This window comes from Rhamphochromis longiceps, linkage group LG11 (genome assembly GCF_057381845.1).
Source record: "Rhamphochromis longiceps isolate RC_006_pf linkage group LG11, R_longiceps_female_GT1.1, whole genome shotgun sequence".
NCBI lineage: Eukaryota > Metazoa > Chordata > Actinopteri > Cichliformes > Cichlidae > Rhamphochromis > Rhamphochromis longiceps.
Window position 1 is genome coordinate 149,935 of NC_140567.1, and position 23,128 is coordinate 173,062.

At 40.9% G+C, this 23,128-nt stretch overlaps 2 long non-coding RNA genes across 2 annotated transcripts in view; one reads left to right on the forward strand and one right to left on the reverse strand.

The window, feature by feature from the left end:
- The window catches only part of LOC146658350 (uncharacterized), a 237,701-nt gene that overhangs the window by 70,610 nt on the left and 143,963 nt on the right, over positions 1-23,128 (reverse strand). The gene's annotated exons all lie outside the window — the stretch shown is intronic.
- LOC146658357 (uncharacterized) lies at positions 6,000-22,288 on the forward strand. Its single transcript, XR_014913860.1, has 3 exons — positions 6,000-6,201; positions 6,329-6,437; positions 22,125-22,288. It is a non-coding gene; the product is annotated as an uncharacterized LOC146658357 (long non-coding RNA).

Sequence of the window (23,128 nt, forward strand, 5' to 3'; positions counted from 1 at the left end):
ATACACACAGCCTAAGCAAAACAAACTATTTGAAGGCATTTCCATGATCCCCGTTAAACTGGAACTGAACTCTTAACATGTTTTTTTTATGTTCAAGGTTACTGTGGTTGGTTTTGTGATGCATATTATTCACATTTTTAATGTGATCCGAGATTGGGTACCACAAGAAGAAGTGCGAAAGGAACTGACTTGAAAGATATTTTCATGCTGAAACCTGTACAGATCCTCTGTAGCTGGTTACCAAGTACTTGCTACTAATATCACAGATACAGACAATCATCAAACTAGGCATAGGATGTATTTCCTGAGGCAGCTGAAGAAATTCAACCTGCCAACACGGACGATGATGCAATTCTACACTGCAATCATCGAGTCCATCCTCACCTCCTCCATCACCGTGTGGTACGCTGGAGCCACTATCAGGGACAAACAGAGACTGCAGCGTGTTGTGCGCTCTGCTGAGAAGGTGATTGGCTGCAGACTCCCATCTCTGCAGGACCTGTACACCTCCAGGACACTGCGGCGTGCAGCTCGGATCTCAGCTGACCCTTCTCACCCTGGACACAGTCTGTTTGACCTGCTCCCCTCAGGCAGGAGGCTCCGGTCCATTCGCACCAGAACCTCTCGCCACAAGAACAGTTTCTTCCCCTCTGCTGTTGAACACATGAACAATAACCTTATGACTGTTCCCACCACTAACACATGACCCTACGCTGTGTTCACTGCATCATTCCATGTTTGGCACTGATCACCAACTGCACTCATGAATATATCTATCTACTTAGCACTTTTAATTCTTATTCTTATTTTTATTTTCATGTCTATTTAAGCGTTATATGACAGTATATTTGCACCAAGCACCGCAGCAATTTCCTAATGTTGTAAACCTGCTCAACATTTCGCAATAAAACCCATTCTGATTCTGATTCTAAAACGTGGTCTAGCATTAAGGGATAATCAGTATCCCTTCTACCCGTTGACAGCCCACAAATGTCCTGGCTTGTATTGATTTCTGTGGGGCCCTCCAGATGTTACCTCATCTGCCTAAGCAAGCCAAGGTATCCTACCAGATGACACGCAAAACACTCACACCCTTGTTAACAGGACCACACCTTATGTATATAATCCTCTTCACCAACCAAAATCGGCTCACTGTATAAAACTGCGGTCCCACCTTAACCTTGATTACTCTTCTTTGCTGGAGCAGTGACTGGCTGAACAGAAACAGGAGGGATATGTAAGGAGATGCAATACCACTGTTCAGTCTCCACTAACACTTGCAGTGAAATGTTGACATTTTATGTGACTGGAAGAGGAATACACACATCCCCTGCTCGCCCTTCTGCCTCCATTTGCTACGAGAGTAATGTAGTGTGATCAGTGAATGATTACTTCTCTTTTAAACTGGCTGTCGTGGCAGATCCTCACTTGATAAGAGAGGAGATAAAGCAAGGCAACTGATAAAAAACTTAAGAGCAACTGAGTGTTGTTATTATTATAACAGTGACAAATCCCATGTGATATGTCTTTGACAGTGCTAAGGGAGACAGACAGAATGGGAAATCTAAGTAAAGAAATGAGAGAAGAGGGCTGAAGGAAGAGGAAAAAATGACATCTAAAAGGGTGAAAAATGAGATGCACAGATTACAGAAAATGTGCAGGAAATACCGTTTAGAGAAACTCCAATTTGCGATGTGTGAAGCTGATTGTCTTTCTGAGAGCCCCAGCACCTCCAGCATGCTCCCTGTCACGCCTTTTTAACCAAACCAATTAGCCCAACATGACATGGCGCTGAAACCCAACTACGCGTCGATAAATCACTGTCTGCGCTAATTGCAATTAAAATCCCGAGCAAACCAGGCGAGACAATAAAGAGGGCCGAAGCTATTTACTCTTAACTTTTAATGGTTATTGTGTGAGGCTGTGTTTATGTCAAAGTCATATCAGAAGAGCTCCAATCCACTCGAGGCTTCGTTCTCATTAGGAATGCATTTTCTTTGGCTTGTTTGGAGGTAAGAGGCTCAAGCTCGAGCACTTCTCTGCAAAACTCATCAATCACATTTAGCATTTGATGTGAATCTAGTTTAATTATCCCATCACTTTCTTTCATGGACGTTATTAGGTAACAGTAAGTGCTGTTTTTTTCATATTTTTATAAAATGTGGATGCAGTTGGAGAACACACAGGATTGTTCTCCTGTAGGACATTTCAGTCTCATAACCACTCTATACATTCACATGCTTACAAGACGTTGTAGCTGTATTTGAGGAGATTGAGTATGTTTTATAATCTGTAAAGAAAATCTCCTTTTTAGGACAGACGGATCATTTCAGTAACTCTAATGTAGCACTTTTGTCCTTCATGCGCTTTGGGAAATTGGTGAAGTTGTGCTAAAAACAAGGGAAAAAAGTATACTCTGATAAAACATCCACTTAGCAATACATTATCTTCCATGAAGGTCATAATGTTCAGTGGCAGGTATTTTGTCCACAGATATCGGTGAGGGTAGGCTTACTGCATAATGCAACATGACAAATTATATCCTGCCACAGAGGTGAATCATTACTTCTGTAGCAGAAGTGGGGAAAAAACATCATGTCACAATATCGTGATAGTTGCCCATGGTAACAGTGGTATCTAAGGTTTGGCACAATGTTAAAATTTTCATTCCAACACCTGTACACTGCCAAAACTGGCAAGCAAAACAATCAGGAAGGCAAACCAAACAAACGAGGGGGAAAGTGTGGCGGAATCAGAGAATAATAAAATGCAGTAGGTAGCTCACGACAAATGTGTTGGACACAGGAGTGGAAACTTCTACATGTTCTATTGCACAACTCTCAACTCAAACTCAAACAAGGAATGAGTCCCTAGCTTGTAGCTCCATTAGCAGTGGTGCTGAATTAGGCCCCAGTTGAGCAAGCTTAGAGACTGGTCGGTGACAATCTGCCAACCACCAGTCACAAGAGTAAAATGTAAATTCCCCTAAAGGTTGGCAAATGGTTGATGAAGTGCCACTCTTTCACTTGTACCTACTCAGCTCCACTCTATTGATGGCTTTGATCATTTTCCATTACAATTGAGGACCACCTCAGTGTGCTTAGGGTCATTATAGCAACATGGCCGAAAGTCGCATGATGTCATTTGGATGCGACACATGCCACAACAATGGATGACATCAAGGTGATGGTATGGTGATCATTGAACCAGTGTTGTTTGTTTGCAGCCATTTGCCTCATTTGATTTCTGTGAAGGAGACATTCTCATGACTCATTGAGCGATGCCATGGACCGGCCAATCTGTGGCATGCAGTCTGTAAATGACCCATTTTCAGATTGGCACAGAAGGTCCTAAAAAAATTAAATAAGCACTTGGTACCAGGTATTATCACCTAATGGAAACCTCTAAAAATTGAGTTGAGTTATGTAGGTACCAGTGAAAAAGGTGAAATCGGATTGAAGAACTTTCACCCTGAAAGTAAAAATTTCGCCCTACCGCTGCAGCCAACACGTTTCAAAATCCATAACTTCAACTTCGATACTGCTTGGGGAATAGCTGGGGGCAACAATACACTTGAACCGAAGGGCAAACATCAATAGTCAATATGTTTAGTTTAATCAATCAACCAAACATGCTGGTATCGTGATTATACAAGATCTGCTAACTTAAGAAGAATACTGAACAAAGGCTGCAAATGTGTACTTATTCAGTTTGTTGGTGTTTAGGAGGGTTTTACATTTTATCAGTTTTTACTCAGCTTTAGTAATGTGACAAATGAGCTCTCTAATTTGCTTCCCCTCTGAGAGTTTGTTCTTTTTAACCACAACTTAATTAACTTCCATTCACTTTTTTCATTCTTGATAAAAAAGCACCATGCATCATGTCTTTGGTAGCTGTGATTCTGGTAAATCAAACTGGCCGGGGAATGTCTTTAGAGCCACCCAGGGCTGGACTGGGACAAAAAAATCGCCCCGGGCATTTTGACTACAGACCGGCCCACCAGGTCAAAGATTGAAAATGTGACGTCATTCAGGGGTAAAACCGCAAAGGATTCTGGGAACTTGTGGCAAGAGGTACTAGCGCACGCAGGCGTTCAATTGAACTCAGTTACACAGCGATAAAAAGAAACCCAAAAAATGGCAAGAAGCTGTTGTATTATTAACTGCAATAGCCGGTGTTCCAGATCTACTGGCGTTTAGATCAACTGGCGTTGGTCGAACAGATGTGTGGCAGTCTTGCGTTTCAGGAGCTCCTACCGACAAACCAGCAAAAAAAACGCCAAATGTGTCATCTGTGACACTTGTGAGGTTATCTCAAACACACTCCGTCAGTCTTGATGCTGTTGAACAACAAAATGTTTAAAAATGTGGCGAGTTTACCTGGTGATATCCTCATGCGCAACGCGATTGCGAAAACAGCAAACAAGTAACACCACGCCGATGTTGTTCACGGGACAGCAAGAGTAAACGATCGGGAGACTCTTGTCGTCGTTATCGTTCCCCTCGCACGGTTTATTTCTCCGAATTCAGCGTTTTTGCTTCACAACTACAGCGTGCAGTTTACTTTGTGCACTAACATGAAGTCGAGTCAACCAGCGCCACCTCTGGCCAAGTGCCACAGCCTACAGCCAGATCAGCCTGTGACACACATCTGCACCACGTTTGAATTCGTGTCATGCACATTTGTACCTTTCAATTGTGTCTGTTTGTGCGTCATGCAAATAAACCTTTGAAATGAATGAAATGATATCATGTATTTATTATCAGCCTACATTTGTACAAAATGCCAAATGACATACACATAAGAATCACCATCCTGATATCAATACTTTTGCCCATACGAAAAATGTCGTGAACACACTAATATTTCACCAGTGTTGTAACATCACATGTCGTTAGCATAGTCTGCCTGTGTCTTCCCTCTGCAAACAAACATGTTAGAGTTGGTTGTGATATACAGTCTGCATAAGTGTGGTCAATCTAATAAACATTTATAAGGAGATGGCAGTTACTGTGAATGTACAGCAGGTGATTAGTAATAAACAGTCAGACAATGACCCTGACAATCTCATTCAATCTTGCAGATTGCACCTTCTGTGGAAAGTGGTACCACACGGTGTGTGTGGACTTCCCCTGTGCAGAAGGTGGAAAGTGGTACCACACGGTGTGTGTGGACTTCCCCTGTGCAGAAGGCGACTACAAATGTTGTGGGTGCTAAATAAACAGAAAAAATTGATCCCTGTTGTCTTTGCTTACCGATTGTTTTTAGTGTTGACAATCCACATTGCTGGCATTGCATCTTTCAACATGTTTGTGGGTAGATTTGGATGTACCAGGGGTAAGTGCAGCCACTCAGCCTCTACTCAATGTGATCATAGCAGCAGGTGCAGATGTGTCACAAGTTAATCTAGTAGTGGCCTATGGTCATGTGTTAGTGGTGGGAACAGTCATATCCACTCACTCTCACTGGCTGTTTATTACTAATCACTGTGTAACTGCTGTGAATTCACAGTAACTGCCGTCTCCTTACAAATGTTCATTAGATTAACCACACTTATACAGACTGTATATAACTCCAGCCATGTTGATGGATTGCCTATATTGGCTGGAAATATTCATTTTCAGGGAAAAGACACAGACAGACGATGCTTACAGGATGTGATGTGACAACACTAATGAAATATTGATGTGTCATATTTGTCCAAGGTGTATTTCATTGTTATGGAAAAAGAGAATATTAAAATCATGATGACCAATTGGAGTGGTGATGTCTATGACTTTGTGTATATAATTTGGAATTTTGTACAAATGTAGGCCAATAAGGAATATATGATATCATTTCATTCTTTCCAAAGGTTTATTTGCATGACGCACAAACAGACACAATTGAAAGGTACAAATGTGCATGACACGAATTCAAACATGGTGCAGATGTGTGTCACAGGCTGATCTGGCTGTAGGCTGTGGCACTTGGCCAGAGGTGGCGCTGGTTGACTCGACTTCATGTTAGTGCACAAAGTAAACTGCACGCTGTAGTTGTGAAGCAAAAACGCTGAATTCGGAGAAATAAACCGTGCGAGGGGAACGATAACGACGACAAGAGTCTCCCGATCGTTTACTCTTGCTGTCCCGTGAACAACATCGGCGTGGTGTTACTTGTTTGCTGTTTTCGCGATCGCGTCGCGCATGAGGATATCACCAGGTAAACTCGCCACATTTTTAAACATTTTGTTGTTCAACAGCATCAAGACTGACGGAGTGTGTTTGAGATAACCTCACAAGTGTCACAGATGACACATTTGGTGTTTTTTTTGCTGGTTTGTCGGTAGGAGCTACTGAAACGCAAGACTGCCACACATCTGTTCGACCAACGCCAGTTGATCTAAACGCCAGTAGATCTGGAACACCGGTCGCATGACAGCCACGGGAAGCCGACGGGTAAAGAGATAGTTTTTTTTTTAATCGGATTACGTAGTTGAAGAGAAATTTTTAAGCCATGTTTCCGAAGTAAGAGCTGACGGATGGTCTGGATATACCAAAACGTCTCAGAACACTCCAGCTCACATGTTAGTCTGCTCCAAGCATTCCCACAATTATTCTTAACATAATTAGTGATATAGGTTACAAGCAAATCTGGCGCTGAACAGAAATTGTCGCGCTATGCTCCTTTGTTTATTGTGCATAAATAGTGAATTGTCCTGACACAATATTGCGTTTCACTTCTGTTATTACCATGGTACATTGACAAAAACATATACTTTTATTCACAGGGTAAAACAGTTGTTTTGTATCACTAATTGTCCAGTACGATTACAGCATACAATATTGTAACAACCGCGGGTTAGTGGAGCTGAACTGACTAAACTGCTCACTAGCTAAAACGGCTAGCGGGGCTCTAGCAGCTATCGCTAAATTTCGCAACGAATGGAGAGCACTCGTCGTCATACACCGCACAACCCCGAGCGTCTCAGCAGCAGACTGATAATCCCCAAATGATCCAGCAGGAGGCTGTAGTGGCTCACACCAATCATTTATTTACCATGTTTTTCTACAACAACGTAACGCTGCTGACACCAAACCCCTATCATGCTCCCACCACATAGAGTCGCGGTGTCAGCCAACCATGCCAATTCAACCCACTCCACAGAACACACATCAACTTCACTGTGGCTTACATTAACATAACACTAACACAACATGCGAATCAAACACATAGGAACTAGCAGAACGATAGAAAACACAGACAACACAATACCCAGAATGCACCTGGCTAACAACCCCAGCCAGGTCATTACAATATTATTGTCACTGCTACATTTCTGTGATGCTACCAGAAATTATTTCCACTACTAATTAATTACCGTTGAGCTCAAAGGTTATATATTAATAAACGTGTTGCCCTGTCATATATGTATGTGCTCTTAACCTGAAAGGTATCAATACGGAAGTGTGTGTGTAATAAATGGTGGTGCAGAGGAAGGTGTGCCCCTCTGATGTAAAACTCTAAACAACGTGTGTATGGTTTATTCCTCCGTGAGATATGCGAGTTACCCCGGTATTTCTGCCCTAAAGAATGGAACCTCCAACAAAACGGTTAACGAGTGTGTATTTATGACGACGATTTGTGAGACTGGTAAACTTACCTTTGTTCGTACAATGGTCTTTCGTTCTACACGGTGCATTTCAAGGTCCTGTACCCATCCGTCGGTAAACTGTACCTGGACTTGTTGCAGTGACCTGAAGTTACTAAACTTCACGAGTGTATGCACTCACTCCAAGAACCGTGTAATTATAAATCTGAGCGTGGTGAAAGTTGGGCAGCACACTGACGTCTTTTGTCCACTCTGTGCGCTCATAAGGGTCTGACCCTTTCACTCCTTTGATTTTTTCCTCGTATCTTTTCTTTGTCTTTTCGTCGAGTCTGTCTTTGTACCGACCGGCATTGTTCTCCTTTTGTTTTGTACATTCCTTTTTTGTGCGGCAAAGAAAAATGCAAGAAAGAAAAAACAAGAAGGTATTGGAACCGGAGAATGAACGTTTTGCGGTGCTGCAAATGCTTGCATTTGATGCGGTACTTGGATTGTTTTGCCACGAGTTCCCGGCATGCAATGCGCGAAAATCACGTGATTGCTAAACAAGGGGGCGGTTGCATCCGGCCTCCTCGGCTGTAATTGGTCCAGCCCAGAGTCGATCATGACCAATTGGCCAATCCAACACCTTTCATTATATATACCCTTCCTAAAAAAATAATCCATCGGCCCATAAAAACAAAAAATCGCCAGCGGCCCACCGGGCAAGTGCCCGGTACGCCCGATGGCCAGTCCAGGTATGGAGCCACCGGATGTGTTAAAAATGGTAGTATTGTCTTGCAAAACAAAGCAATACAAAATGTTCCTGCAACAAGGTATTTCGTTCTAGTTATACACTAATCCCACTCAGCTGGGTGCACTGCTAGAACTGATTTCAAATTGGTTCAAAATGTATAAAAGAGCCACAGAGCCTCACCAAGACCAATAATAATAAGAGAGAGTGATATTATACCCCTCTTGTCAAACTGACAGGTCATTAATTATTCCGGAAGTAATTAAATTATTCATGAGCTCCGGAAGTAGGAAGTAATTAAGTAATAAAAATATGATATTCGTAAAAATATGATATTCATAAAAATATGATATTCGTAAAAATATGATATTCGTAAAAATATAATTGATTATTTATAAAGTTTCTTATATATCAAAATAGCATTCTTTTATTTCTTTAAGCAATTAAAAAAAAATTTTTTTTAATGCTCAAAAAACGCCATCTGGTGGCGGGTCAGTGTGTGTGTGCGCGCGCCCGCGCGCGCCCGAGGCTGTGTGTCTGAGGCTGCGCGCCCAGACACACACCTGAATGACAGAATGTCATTCAGGTGTGATTTTCCACCCTGATTTACGAATAAATTCTTTACAAATCCTACCATGTGGATTCATGGATTTTTTTTTCACATTCTGTCTCTCACAGTTGAAGTGTACCTCTGGTGCAAATTACTGACCTCTGTCATCATTTTAGGTGGGGGAACTTGCACAATCGGTGGCTGACTAAATACTTTTTTGCCCCACTGTATGCGCTTTCAGTGAGTGGGTCTGGAGGCTGACTGGGGCAACAGGGTGATGAATAATAGGAAAAAAGGCCTCCATTTTCATAAAAGCATAATTCAGCAATCATTTTCAAAACTAATTCCTTTGTTTTTATTGTGAAAAAGATTCATCTATGCCAGCACGGGAATTTATTATGCACCAAGTGACTTCATTTTTTCCACAACTTGGATAAACATTACTGTATTAACTCTAGAGTTCGTAATGTCCTTTTTCAGTTAGTGTTTAATTAAGCAGCAGGGTTCCAACCAAGTTTCTGCAACTCTTCGTCAAGCCAAAATTTTGTTTTTCGTTTTAATTAGGTCTGAAATATATCATTTCCACTTGCTCGACTAGGACCTATTCGTGCTGCTGAAAACAAATCCGGCAATAACTTACAAATGTTTTTATGTCTGGGATGAAAAGAATTTAGGGATTTAGCCTGGATTACACGTAAAAAGAATAAAAGGGACTGTTCCCAATAAGTAAACATGGAGGTATCTTTTTAACTGCCGATATCGTCACTAAAACACTGAGCGGTTATACGTCATATCTGACCTAGTATTATTTGTTGACATTGGCAACAGAAACGGTTGCGTGATAAAAGCTATGATGAGAAGATCTGCATCTGTGTCATTTGGTGCATTAAGCTGTTATAACAGTTGCACTGTGATTGTTCCTAGCTCTAAAAAGTCAGAGTGCAACTTCAGAGCCTGTGTACATAGATACTGAAGATAAGGGGCAACTCTTTGTCCCTCCTCCAAACTCTAAATCCAGCTATAGCTGACTTTGTAACCCTGACACGGAAATACAGCACAAATAACATCTAGTACCACAAAGATCCTTGTTGTTCACTAGTATGTTGCTTCAACTTGTTACACGCGTGACTGGTGCTGACAACATGCGATACAATTTACATCAATGTGTTTGTTTCATTATGTCAGCAGCAGACACAGAAGTTCTCCCCTTTTAAGTGGGCCCTGCTTACTAATATGAAGAGCTGCTTGGGAATCAATGCAGCAAACAGATATTTCTGCATGGCCTTATCAACAACAGACTAAAAAGGTAGATTTCAGCCACAACCAAAATTTAAGCCAAAAACACTGACCTAAATCTTGTTAAGCAGTTATTGAAAAAAACCCCTAGAATCTTTATAACTGCCTGTCTATTTTAAAATGTTCCTGTTACTGAATCAGCATTATTTATGTTTGATTTTGATTGATAAGGAGATGATTCATAGCATACCATGAAATAAGAGAAATGTTATTTAGATCCACATATAATTATTTTCTTAGTCACAATAAATGTAAAAAAGATTTTGTTGAACTTTTACTCAGATTTAATCCATGGCTCGCAGAGGATAGAGTGAGACTCTAAGCAAGTTGACTTTCATCTCAAAAAACAAAACAAAAAAACATTTCCTTGAGAAGGAAACAATGTTTGCACTCTTTACTTTGTAACTACAGCAAGAACCTTATCTGCAAAAGGAAGCTCATTCCAAAAAACCCACAAAACAAACAGAGAAAGCAATTTAAAAATCCTACAAGAGGCACATGGTCAAAAGGCTTTCAGGACTACCAAACACCATCGTGAAGTGGGACATGTGTAGCTGATTGAGAAGCGAGCCATTTCTCTGTGATGAAGACATACAGGTCTGCCATTGCAAAGGCAAACATTCAGCTTATGCTGAACTGCTACTGAGACATGTGAGCTCCTCCTCTGGCTCCTCCCCCTATGTTTCATCCTACTACTCCACCTCTTCCACCTCCTCACCTCCTCCTCCTCCCTTGTCTTACATATTGCCTAGTGCTCTGATACAGGAGGCTTCAACCTATGCGGGAATTTTTCCTAGTAGTTGCTCACGGCTGAATCTGCGTGTCAGAGAGGATGACAGCGCAGCCTGCATCCAAGCAGGGTTTTCAGAAGCAGCAAGCAGGAGACTGTTGGGAGGGAAAAAGTCTGTCTGCGCAGCCCTGAGCACTGAAGAAGCTTTACTTACTTCCATTGCCAGTGGAGTTGCTATAACTTTGCAGAAAGTGTCAGGAGCTAAGAAATTCCCTTTGATTTTTCAGAAGATTTTCGAGCTCACGAGTTCATCTTCAGTGAAAGAGAAGACTCTTCGAAGAGACCTTCGGCTGATCATTGTTCGTGATAACGAGGAGCTCTTTTTCAGTCATTCTCTGTGAAAAATGTCTGAACAGCATCGAGGCACCTCAGCAGTTTTGTCACATGGACGTTGACGCCAAACAGCTGTTGCATTTACCATCTTTTCTCAGAACGAAGCTGGAATATTGAGGAGCTAGAGCCTACTGCACCGATGATGCTGACCGGTCTGTTTGCATCGAAGTGCTTTGTACTTAGCAACTGATGAGGATGCGAGACAGTGTGATGACCTACCTATATTTGGCAAATGTGTTTTTCACCTCGTTGGAGAGAAGAGCACAGAGGAAAAAAGTCAACGAGAGAGAACAGGAGAGGGGAAGAGAAAGCCAACAAGAGAAAGTGTGAGGCAAACAGTCAAAGGGAAGATCTACAGAGCCAACTCTGCCAAACTGAAGACGAAGTCAAAGAAAAACAACCTATCAAACACTTGGCCACATGCCCGTTTAATGCTGGAGCATTGTGTTCGCTCGGCGCGATACAGGGTGAGTATGTATTCTGTTTGAAGTGGCTATTAGGCAGGAAATTAAAGAGCTCAGAGGAGCAGCTGTCAACTGACCCTACTTACTGTTTACTAAAGACGTATTAGAAATTCTGACATGATAAAATTTGGATTACTGAATAGCAAATGTGGCCTCAGTTACTATATTAAGGAACTGTGGAACATGTTCTGTGGCTCACAGTTGCAGAGCTGTGCAGTACATTTTGTACTGTGTGGATTTAAAACCATCATAAAAACATGGTTTAATTGACCTTAGATACACTTAAATAATTCACAAAGGGTTTGCTGGCATGTTGTGCATTTACTTAATGCAGAAGGTACAAGTAAAGTAATTCAGTTTAAAGTATCATTAAAAGTCATGGGTTTGATAAGCCAGCATCCTGACGCTTGATCTGCTGTTTTATTGGAGGCATAAAAACTTTGAGACTTGGTGGCTTTCAATGTCCTTTAATTTACTTGTTATTTTCTTAATTATTATTACTTTGCTCTTGAAACGCAAACAGAAGCTGTTATACCAAATGTTTTGTCTTGCTCGGCAAAAACATGTAAGACCAAAAAAGCAACAAATTATCACATTTGAGAAGCTAAAACTGTTTTTATTTCTTTGGTTGGAAAAAAAAATTCTTCTACTCAGAAATAATATTTTCTGAGATTTTTAAAACACAAAGCTCTAATAAAAAGCTACATAAAAAGAGCAATCCAGAGATTTTTCCTCTATAGGAAACTGATTTATTTTTATAGTTTTCTTTAATGAAACACAGCAAATTGTAATGGAGAAAATAATTGAGACTGAAAAAAAAAGCCTTGCTACAATTTTTCAGTTAACTATCAAATCAGTTTTCAAGCAATTATGTCAAACATCTATTAGTAAAAAGCCATCTAAGCCCATCAACTGTGACTTTGTAAAACTGAAATTAATTTTTTTCAACCTTTCATAATCTGGTGAAAATAAAAAGTTAATGTAATGGCACTCAAACAAAGGCACAGGTATTTAAAGATGAAAGTGGGTGGGCTGATCAGTGGGATGATCTCAGTGAAGTGTCTATGATCCACCCGCAGCTTTATTTAACCTCACACCATAACCCCACTGGCGTCATCTTAATGAGCAGTTCCAGGGAAACAAACCAAGCACCTGTAATGCTTTGTTTCCTATTTGTGCTAACCAGACTGTACATAATTGGCCTCATTCCTCTGCTTTGACGCCAGTCTCTTCCAGCGTACATGGCAAATCTAGTATCTATAACAACACCGGAACATACATATTAATGGAATGATTGGGACTATTAATCTCAGTTAGGAAATCATCCTTGTGTGTGTCAATCTGGTTAGCCGAATCACAGAAGCTCTAATGTGATTTCCTTTTGTTTCATTATGATTGAGCTTTGATAGAGGCCCATTAGCAGCCTTGGTAAACTACGGCTGCGGGGGAGCAGGGGGGGGGAGCAGGATTGATCCTTGTGTTAATGTGTACAGATAGATGACAGTGTGAGGATGTAAATAACTGGGCAGTAATTTCCCAGTCATACAGGCGCATGGACTCACATGTACAGAATAAGGGAACTGCATCATTGGTTCATTTCTCCTACCAACAGAATAATCAACCTCCAACGATGTGAGGACTAAAACTGACTCTGTAAAGCTAAAAAAAAAAAAAAAAAAAAAAAGAGGAAAAAAAGAAAAGAATTCTTGAGAATTGAAAGCAACTTAGTAGATTAAAATTCAACAAATGCATCTGTTGTTCACCTTATTCATGACCGAGGTGATGAAAACCTTTCTGCACAAAAGAAGCTTTAGAATGAACTGCTCGCAAAATATCTCAAGTATCAAAAGCACCAAGGTTTCATCCTTGAAAAATTACCTCACTCTGGAATCTGCAGTCATGAAAAGGGTCTGTTGTCTCCTGACGCATTGGAAGCACTGGATGTTATAGAAGGTGTAATCAGAGTCTTTCAAAACACATGAATGCTAAAAGCACTTGGGATGTTTGGACAAGCAGGAGGGCTACATAATAGCCATTTGTCAGGCCACAAACAACAGAAATCAGCTCGACCTTCAATTCAAATCAAACAGTCTGTTTACATAATTTCCCTGTTGGGTTCCATTTTTCATAATCACACCAAGTAGAGGTTTTAATAGAGCTTTTGCAAACACAAAGTCAGGCACTGTATCTCCCAATAGCTCAATTATATATGTTTAAACAGACTGGCAAAGGAAATTCACCAAATGTCTACAGGTCTTTATCAGGGCTGCGCTAAATTTTCCAGTTGGATTTTGGGCGTGTGCTTGAATTTGTCCAGCATGCATATATCCATGCTGAGAGATGAATCACTGCAGCAGCAAATGCATCTGGACACATAAAAAGTCCAAATGAAATCTAAACAGCCTGAAGTGATACAAATAGAGACTATATCAAGAGCAAGGAAAGCTCTGAATCTCTGAATGTAAAGAAACGCACTGGTGCATATATGTGATATAGATACCATATTTCATTATCAGGAAATAATGATAATAATAATTATTATTATTATTCTGTTCTTATTAGCTAAATACATCAGATGAACAAAAACACAATAACTAAGCCAAAATATATAAGCAAGTACACCCTTACTTCTCCCATAGTAATTAAGAGGGTAAACAGCAGCTAAAAACCCAAGAGCTACAATCTGAGTACAATTAGAAAAAGACCAAAAAAAGTATAGCTTGTCTGGAAGTGCAGCCAGAAGCAAACGAAAATGGAAGCACAGCATAGTCTGCATCTGAACAAACCACAAGACTTATAGAACAATAGGGCTGCTCAATTAATCGAATTTTAATCACGATTACGATCTGGGCTTTCAACGATCATTAAAAATGACTGAGCCGATTATTAGCCCCTCCCTCATTTATCCGCGACACCTTAAAGGCCGGTCCGTGAAAATATTGTCGGGCATAAACCGGTCCGTGGCGCAAAAAAGGTTGGAGACCACTGATTAAGAGGACCCGAGGGAAGCTCGGAAAGCTAAGCAGAAGTTATTTGGAGAGTGACTGCCGTTGGTTGAAAAGAGAGTTTAAAAAAAAAACTTCAGTGGTGTTGCACACTATTTTATATTATTTTTTTAAAGTCATTGTTAACCCTTTAAAGCCGGTCAGAGCAGCACGCTCCGTTTTCCGTAACTATTGTTAAATCCCTGTAGAACCTGGACCGTGTAAGCTAGCGCAATAATTTGTTTTGCATATGAAACCGGAGGAGTTGTACTTACATCTGATGCCATCAGCTTGTCCTCGGTCACGGTTTTGTTCCACATATAGCTTTGCAAAAATTGCATAAAAAGCGCTTGCAGGAACAAAAACATAATATTCCAGAAACACGCTTTGCCGTTCCTATCAGCTGTTCGTAACACTTCCCACAGTGAAATGATGCACATGCTGTTTTCTTTGCAAATTTGCATCATAGGATTGTTTTTTGTTTTTCCTGCAGTATATAAAAATTGCTGTATCTCCAAAATAAAACTATGAAGACACTCAAAATAAAATTCCTGTGGTGGGAAACTATTTTTTGCAACTTTATTGTATTTAAAGTTTTGAGGGATAAACCTCTTAAATTTCTCCAAGTAGAAATATATGTAAACAAAACAAAAGCGATTTTCAATTTTTTTTGTAGTTTATTGCACTTTTTTGCAATTTATGTAATTACTATGCACTTAATGCATACATATTATTAAAATATGGGCTATAACAGTTGTATTGATGTATAGCAACTTGAAATGCTCCCACAAATGGCACTACAGCATGTAAAAAAATAATATAAGCTCTGGTGGACTTGGTTCTATAGCAGGTCTTAAAGAGTTAAATAAATATCGTCAAATAATCGTGATCTCAATTTCAGTGAAAATAATCGTGATTATCATTTTTGCCATAATCGAGCAGCCCTATAGAACAATGTCCTTTGGCCAGACAAGACCAAGGTGGAGATGTCTGGCCACAGTGCACAATCCAACATTTGGCAAAAAACAAAGCACAAACTCCTCATAACAACTGTGAAGCATGGTGGTGGAGGGATAATGATATGGGCTTGTCTTGCACCCTGGGCGCTTTGCATTGAGTGGACCATGAACCTTTCTGTATTATCAAAGTATTCTCTAACCAAATGTGATTGGATGCAAGACAGTGTGATTGGCCAATCTGACCAACAACTAAAGCTTGACCTATATTGGGCTGTGCAACAGGATAACTATCCTGAGCAAACCATCAAATCTCCATCAGAAAAAGAATCAAAGAGATCCAATGGTCCAGTCAACATCAACCAAACCCAATATCCCCAGACCTGTTGTTGTTCAATAAACGTAATATTAAACTTACTAAGGTTGGACTTAAATTATTTTAGACCCAAGTAAGGGTCGGATTAATTTGATGATGATGGATAAACCTTGAAAGAGGGTGCACTTTCTATTTTAACATTACATAATACCAACTTTTCAGTTGATCAAGGAATCCTTGTTTTAGATTAAAAAAAAAAAAAAAAAAAAAACACACTTCCACTCATTAAGATTCAAGAGCAACTACATGAAAACTTCCCTCAAACGGTTTTGAAACATGCCATTATGTAACACTGTAGGTTCTGACAGCCGTGCCTCAGTGAGAATTATAATTATAAAACTGGCCTCTAACCTGTCCAACTGTTGACTCATTTTAAGAAGACGCTCACTGCATATCTCCATCTGGCAGCGATGTCAAGAAAAAGTAGCTGCCAAAATTAAAAGGGTAATTTTATCTTTTCCGAGTCATTTCTTTGTCCCAGTAGTGGTGTTAAAGGTGCTGACAAAACTATTTACACTACTCAGGACAGGAAGAGGAGCTAATGACAGTGATTTATTTTTTTCCACGCAGCCTTCCTTCCGCCTACATTCATTTCTCGGCTGTTTTGCTTGACGAACAACACTCCCTTTCTTCGGTTCAGTAAAGTGGTGATTTATTTTTGTGATTTACCGCAGCCCAACTTACAGTGATAAGTTATACATCACATAGAGGCACAACTTGTTATATTTTCAGCTTTCTATGTCAACACAGATGGCAAATTCAACTAAAGTGCAGATACTCAAGAATCGTTTGCAGGCAATGACTGCCCTAAAGTCTGGAATCCACGAACATAAAAAAGCAGATTTCCTCCTTGATGATATTTTGCGAGGCCTTTACAACCGCTTCTTTGTGGATCTCTCTGTCTTTCATTTTGACTTCACATACATTTCAGTATATTTTAGTTAACTGTTCTTCTGTACAAGTGCTATTTTGCAGGATATGACCAAATCTGACCAAAAGAATATGTGACTATACTTTAAAATTCATCAGCGTTTTTTATTGGAACCTTTATTATCTCTTGTGATTTCTTGATCTTGTGATCTTTTGTGGATTTCTAAAATAACCTTCTTTTTCTTAGAACATACCAAGCTCTTTATTTTCCAATTCCTACTGTTCCCGCCATCTGCCTGATCGTTTAGTTTGGTTTTTGGAGCTTAGGGCCCTGTTCCAGGAAGCCGGTTTAGTGGAAAAACTGAGTAAGTATACCCTGAGTTAACGAAAACTCTGGGTTTTCGGTTTCAAAAAGCGAGTTCAGCTGAAGCCTGAGTGAGTCACTATGACGACACACGCCGTGAAGCTAACCTGCCCCCTAGCAGGTTTACTACAACTAACCCTGACTGTCTCCGCCCCTTTGTCGGAAACCTGACAGTAGGAAGTGTCGGACATGGCGTGCTCCTTCCTTGAAGAGCCAGTAGATCGTGAAGCCCAAATTCTCCACAGAGCTCTCCGCCGGGAGAGAGTGATCAGAGCGCGTTCGGACATTTTATCATTTCCTGATGATTTTCTGTGCGAACGTTACCGTTTCTCAGCACAATCTATAAGTTATTTGAATAACATCCTCAGGCCATATATTACGCATGTGACACATCGCGGACATGCTCTCAGTTCATTACATATTATTTGTATTGCACTTCGGTTTTTTGCAAACGGCAGCTTTCTGTATAATATTGGTGATGCTGAGCACGTTTCCAAGGCTACCGTCTGTCGGGCAGTCAGGAATGTTACAGTTGCACTGAAACGTCTCCTGTACTCGTCTGTGGTGTTCCCCGGTCACAGACCCACAAGATTTATCAAAGAGGGATTCCACAAAATTGCAGGTATCAGGATGAACAAAACTTAATTCATGATGTGGTGATACTTGAACTACTACTTAAATATTACATTTATTTTCAGGGTCCCCAGGTGTGATTGGCTGTACAGATGGCACTCACATTCCAATCATTGCTCCTTCAGTAAATGAAGGAGACTATGTGAACAGGAAGTCTTTCCACAGCATCAATGTACAGGTACATAGTTCCCTGTAGCATTTCAAACTAACAAATTATTTCATTACAGTAATGGATGCTAATTTGTGTTCTCTGCACTGTGAAGATCATATGTGATGCTGCCAACATTATCACAAATGTGGAAGCCAAGTGGCCAGGCTCTGTCCATGACTCACAAATATTCCGTGAATGTACACTGAGCACAAAATTTGGACATGGTGAGTTGAGAATACTTTAAAATATATAAAGACCAATTGCTTCAGGGACATTTGAACTGAAGTGTATCCTTCTGTCTTAGGAGAGTTCACTGGCTACTTGCTTGGTGATAGGGGGTATCCATGTTTACCCTATTTGCTTACCCCTTACCCTGACCCTGAACCGGGCCCACAGCAGCGATATAATCTGGCTAATTGCAGGACAAGAGCCAGAATTGAAATGACTATCGGAATGCTTAAGGCCCGGTTCCAGTGCCTGCAAAGACTCAGGGTCACCCCAGAAAGGGCATGTGACATTATTGTGGCATGTGTGATTCTTCACAACATTGCCACAATTAGAGGAGAACACTGTCCTTCTGAACCAAACATCAGCAGTGATCCAAACCATGAACATCCTGACCCTCCCACGGACATACAAGATGGAAGCGCAGTCAGAGACACCATATGTCACAATCATTTCCTTTGACCCATCACCTCAACATGTTGAAAGACGAATAAACAGATTTTTTGTTCAACTGGCTTTATTGGTCGCCTGTATTTCCTGTACACAAAGTATTAAAAGATGTAAACCTCATAAAGTGTCTCTGTTGCTTCCTCCTCTGTAACAGCTGTCAATGTTTCTTCATTATTTTCCTGTAGTAAAGAAATAGACAACATTGCTGTTCTACTGTAAACTCATATAATCTGTGGAGTATTACTCACAACTGCATGTTGGTCTGGCTCAACAGGAGGCTGCACCAGATGCAGTACACCATCACCATCAACTGATAGAATATGAGGTTTATACAGGTCACTTATAACTTACAAGGGACCAAATGGCAATTAACAAACATACCAAGCACCTTACACTTCATTGTCATTATGCTCTCAAAGACAACCAAGACTGAGGGAAGGCAAAATCAGTAGGAAAATAACTTCACTACAAACACATTCATTATGGTGAAGAGTTTATCAAATGAATGAGCAGCACTGCAAAGGTGACTGTGCAGAAAGGATGTATGCACATCATGTATTATTTTGAATTTACCCCCTATGTAGGCACTTGTGTCTTGCGGGGTTATTGCCTCAGAGGATGTCCCCGCAGAGATGCCTTCGGCCACAGGGCGCCCACTGTTTTGGCTGAGGGCCAACTGCTCAGCCTCTGTGAGTGGTGGTGGTGGAGGACCCCCACCTGTTTTTCGGGCCTCCGCTTTTTTTCTGTTGGCTATAACGGGTCACATTTGAGCATACAGAGTAAGCAAATATGTACTTGTAATGTGCTCAGATAATTTCAATAAGTGCTTACAGAAAGGAAATTAATGTAGCCTCTAACTGCAATTGATTTACATCGGACAAACAGACCAAGCACTATGGCTCATAATACAATTACACCTCACCTGTTTGGACTATATTTTTATATTTCATTTTTACTTGCTGCCAGGCACGTTTGGGGCCTGTTGGGTTGCACCTGCGCTCACATCACATCACAAAATAAAATGTATGAAATAAAAAATAAAATAAAATATAATAAAATAATGTGTTAAATGGGTGGAAATCCCTAGATCAATGTTTAAATTAACACTCACGCATTGACTCTGTCAGCTATGTTTTGCCATGCATGCTCCCTTTCTTTTGCAGCTGAGGCTGTGTTACTTTTTTTCCGCAAAATGTGCATGTTATCGGCATATGCTGCCATCAGAATTTCGGCCTCAAGCGCTGTGAAATACATTGATCGCGCCTGGGCCCTATTTCAGGAAGCCAGTTTAGAAAACTCAGAGTGAAAAACGATACTCAGGGTTGAGTAACCCCGAACTGTCCAACTCGGAATATTCGGTTTCAGAAAGGCTGATAACAATTAGTGCAGTCAACGTGGAGTTGCTTTAACCCCAAGTTAAGCGCACGCACGAGGATACATAAAGCCCTGATTAGTGGAGCACAGATTAAACGAGTCACCATGGAGACGGAGGGAAAGAAGGCGCGGTCAATGTATTTTACAGCGCTTGAGGCCGAAATTCTGATGGCAGCATATGCCGATAACATGCAAATTTTGCGGAAAAAAAGTAACACAGCCTCAGCTGCAAAAGAAAGGGAGCATGCATGGCAAAACATAGCCGACAGAGTCAATGCGTGAGTGTTAATTTAAACATTGATCTAGGGATTTCCACCCATTTAACACGTTATCTATTCTATTTTATTTTTTATTTTATACATTTTATTTTGTGACGTGATGTGAGCGCAGGTGCAACCCAACAGGCCCCAAACGTTCCTGGCAGCAAGTAAAAATGAAATATAAAAATATAGTCCAAACAGGTAAGGTGTAATTGTATTATGAGCCATAGTGCTTGGTCTGTTTGTCCGATGTAAATCAATTGCAGTTAGAGGCTACATTAATTTCCCCTCTGTAAGCACTTATTGAAATTATCTGAGCACATTACAAGTACATATTTGCTTACTCTGTATGCTCAAATGTGACCCGTTATGGCCACTAGAAAAAAAGCGGAGGCCCGAAAAACAGGTGGGGGTCCTCCACCACCACCACTCACAGAGGCTGAGCAGTTGGCTTCCACATTTGTGATAATGTTGGCAGCATCACATATGATCTTCACAGTGCAGAGAACACAAATTAGCATCCATTACTATAATGAAATAATCTGTTAGTTTGAAATGCTACAGGGAACTATGTACCTGTACATTAATGCTGTGGAAAGACTTCCTGTTCACATAGTCTCCTTCATTTACTGAAGGAGCAATGATTGGAATGTGAGTGCCATCTATACAGCCAATCACGCCTGGGAACCGTGAAAATAAATGTAAAATTTAAGTAGTAGTTCAAGTATCACCACATCATGAATTAAGTTTCGTTCATCCTGCTACCTGCAATTTTGTGGAATCCCTCTTTGATAAATCTTGTGGGTCTATGACCGGGGAACACTACAAACGAGTACAGGAGACGTTTCAGTGCAACTGTAACATTCCTGACTGCCCGACAGACGGTAGCCTTGGAAACGTGCTCAGCGTCACCAATATTATACAGAAAGCTCCCGTTTGCAGAAAACCGAAGTGCAATACAAATAATATGTACAGAACTGAGAGGATGTCCGCGATGTGTCACATGAGCAATATTAGGCCTGAGGATGTTATTCAAATAAATTATAGATTGTGCTGAAAAACGGTAACGTTCACACAGGAAATCATCAGGAAATGATAAAATGTCCAAACGCGCTCTAATCACTCTCTCCCGGCGGAGAGCTCTGCGGAGAATTTGGGCTTCAACATCTACTGGCTCTTCAAGGAAGGGGCACGCCATGTCTGACACTTCCTACAGTCAGGTTTCCGACAAAGGGGCGGAGACAGTCAGGGTTAGTTGAAGTAAACCTGCTAGGGGGCAGGTTAGCTTCACGGAGTGTGTCGTCATAGTGACTCACTCAGGCTTCAGCTGAACTCGCTTTGTGAAACCGAAAACCCAGAGTTTTCGTTAACTCAGGGTATACTTACTCAGTTTTTCCACTAAACCGGCTTCCTGAAATAGGGCCCTGGACACTAAACACGGACACACAGGTGAGCTGCTTCCTGGAAGGAGGCGGGGCTCCACCTGAAACTCAGCACAGGTGGGAGGGGCTCAGCTCTGTGTGTGCTGATGTGTTAACTTTAAAAATATGCCGTCTGACTGCTCAGACTGAGTCAGAGTAAAGTTCACATGCTGACGTGTGGAGACATGAAACCTTGTTGTAGCTGCAGGTGTGAACACACTGATCCCAGATCAGCTCTGCTGTATTTGTAACATGAACATTTCTGCTGCAAAGCTTCAAATGTTCAGCATGTTTCTCTGTTTCCAGTCTATAGATCCAGTCACACTTTCTACCTTCACGTGTGCAGTAAAGACTGAGAGCAGAGCTGAAACCAAGCGTCCAATCAGTGAGCAGCATCAACACCTGAGCTTCATTCAGACTCTGTTATTGAAGATGTTGTTGGTACAAAGTTCATCTGGTGCTCACATGAATCCATGAAAGATTTATTTCACTGATGTTTCTTCAAAGCTCATTTCAACCTGTTGAAGTCATGAATGAAAGTGCAGACTGAGAGTGGATCACATGATGTTTGAGGTGTGTCATGTGACATGTTCAGTATTGTCACACATGTCTAGATTGTCCCTGATATCATAGCTGCTCAAACACTGATGATGATATTTGAAGCATTATTCCTGATGGCAGCAAAGTTTGAATGGAGCTCTCTGTCTGTGCTGATTTGTCGCCCTCTGGAGGTCAAAGCACAAACTGCATGATGTCACTGTAACCACCACAGTGACAGGAAGTGTTTTTATGACTGAAACACTGAAATGATGCTAACGGCTGACGTTAGGCTCACTGACAGCAGTGCTGATGTGTTCATGTCAAACACTGGATCAGGTCAGACTCCTTCATCCTTCTCCAGCGTGAGGCCGCCCTCAGACCCACAGGAGCCCTGACCTTTGACCTCCTGACCCTAACCATTTTAGTCTTGTTGCATCTTTAAATGCAAATCCATCCAAACTGTAGCCGAGCAAAAGAAGCTGGAAGCTGTTCTATGAATGATGTTGTCGAAGTTTAATATTAAACAGTTCCTCAGATAAGCACACTGCTCAACTGGCTATTTCTTTTATTTTTATGTCTTCAGTCTCCTATGAATGTGGAGTCAGTGTTTCTTGCCCAAGATCTATATTTGAATTTTAAGTTGCTATCAGATCATGTGAATGATCAAACAGATCAGACTTGGTGCAGGTAAAGTTAAAGATAAAGGTGCAGATACATTTGAATTAAACTTGAATTACCCCTTTCCACATCTGATCTCTGCTCTTGTTACA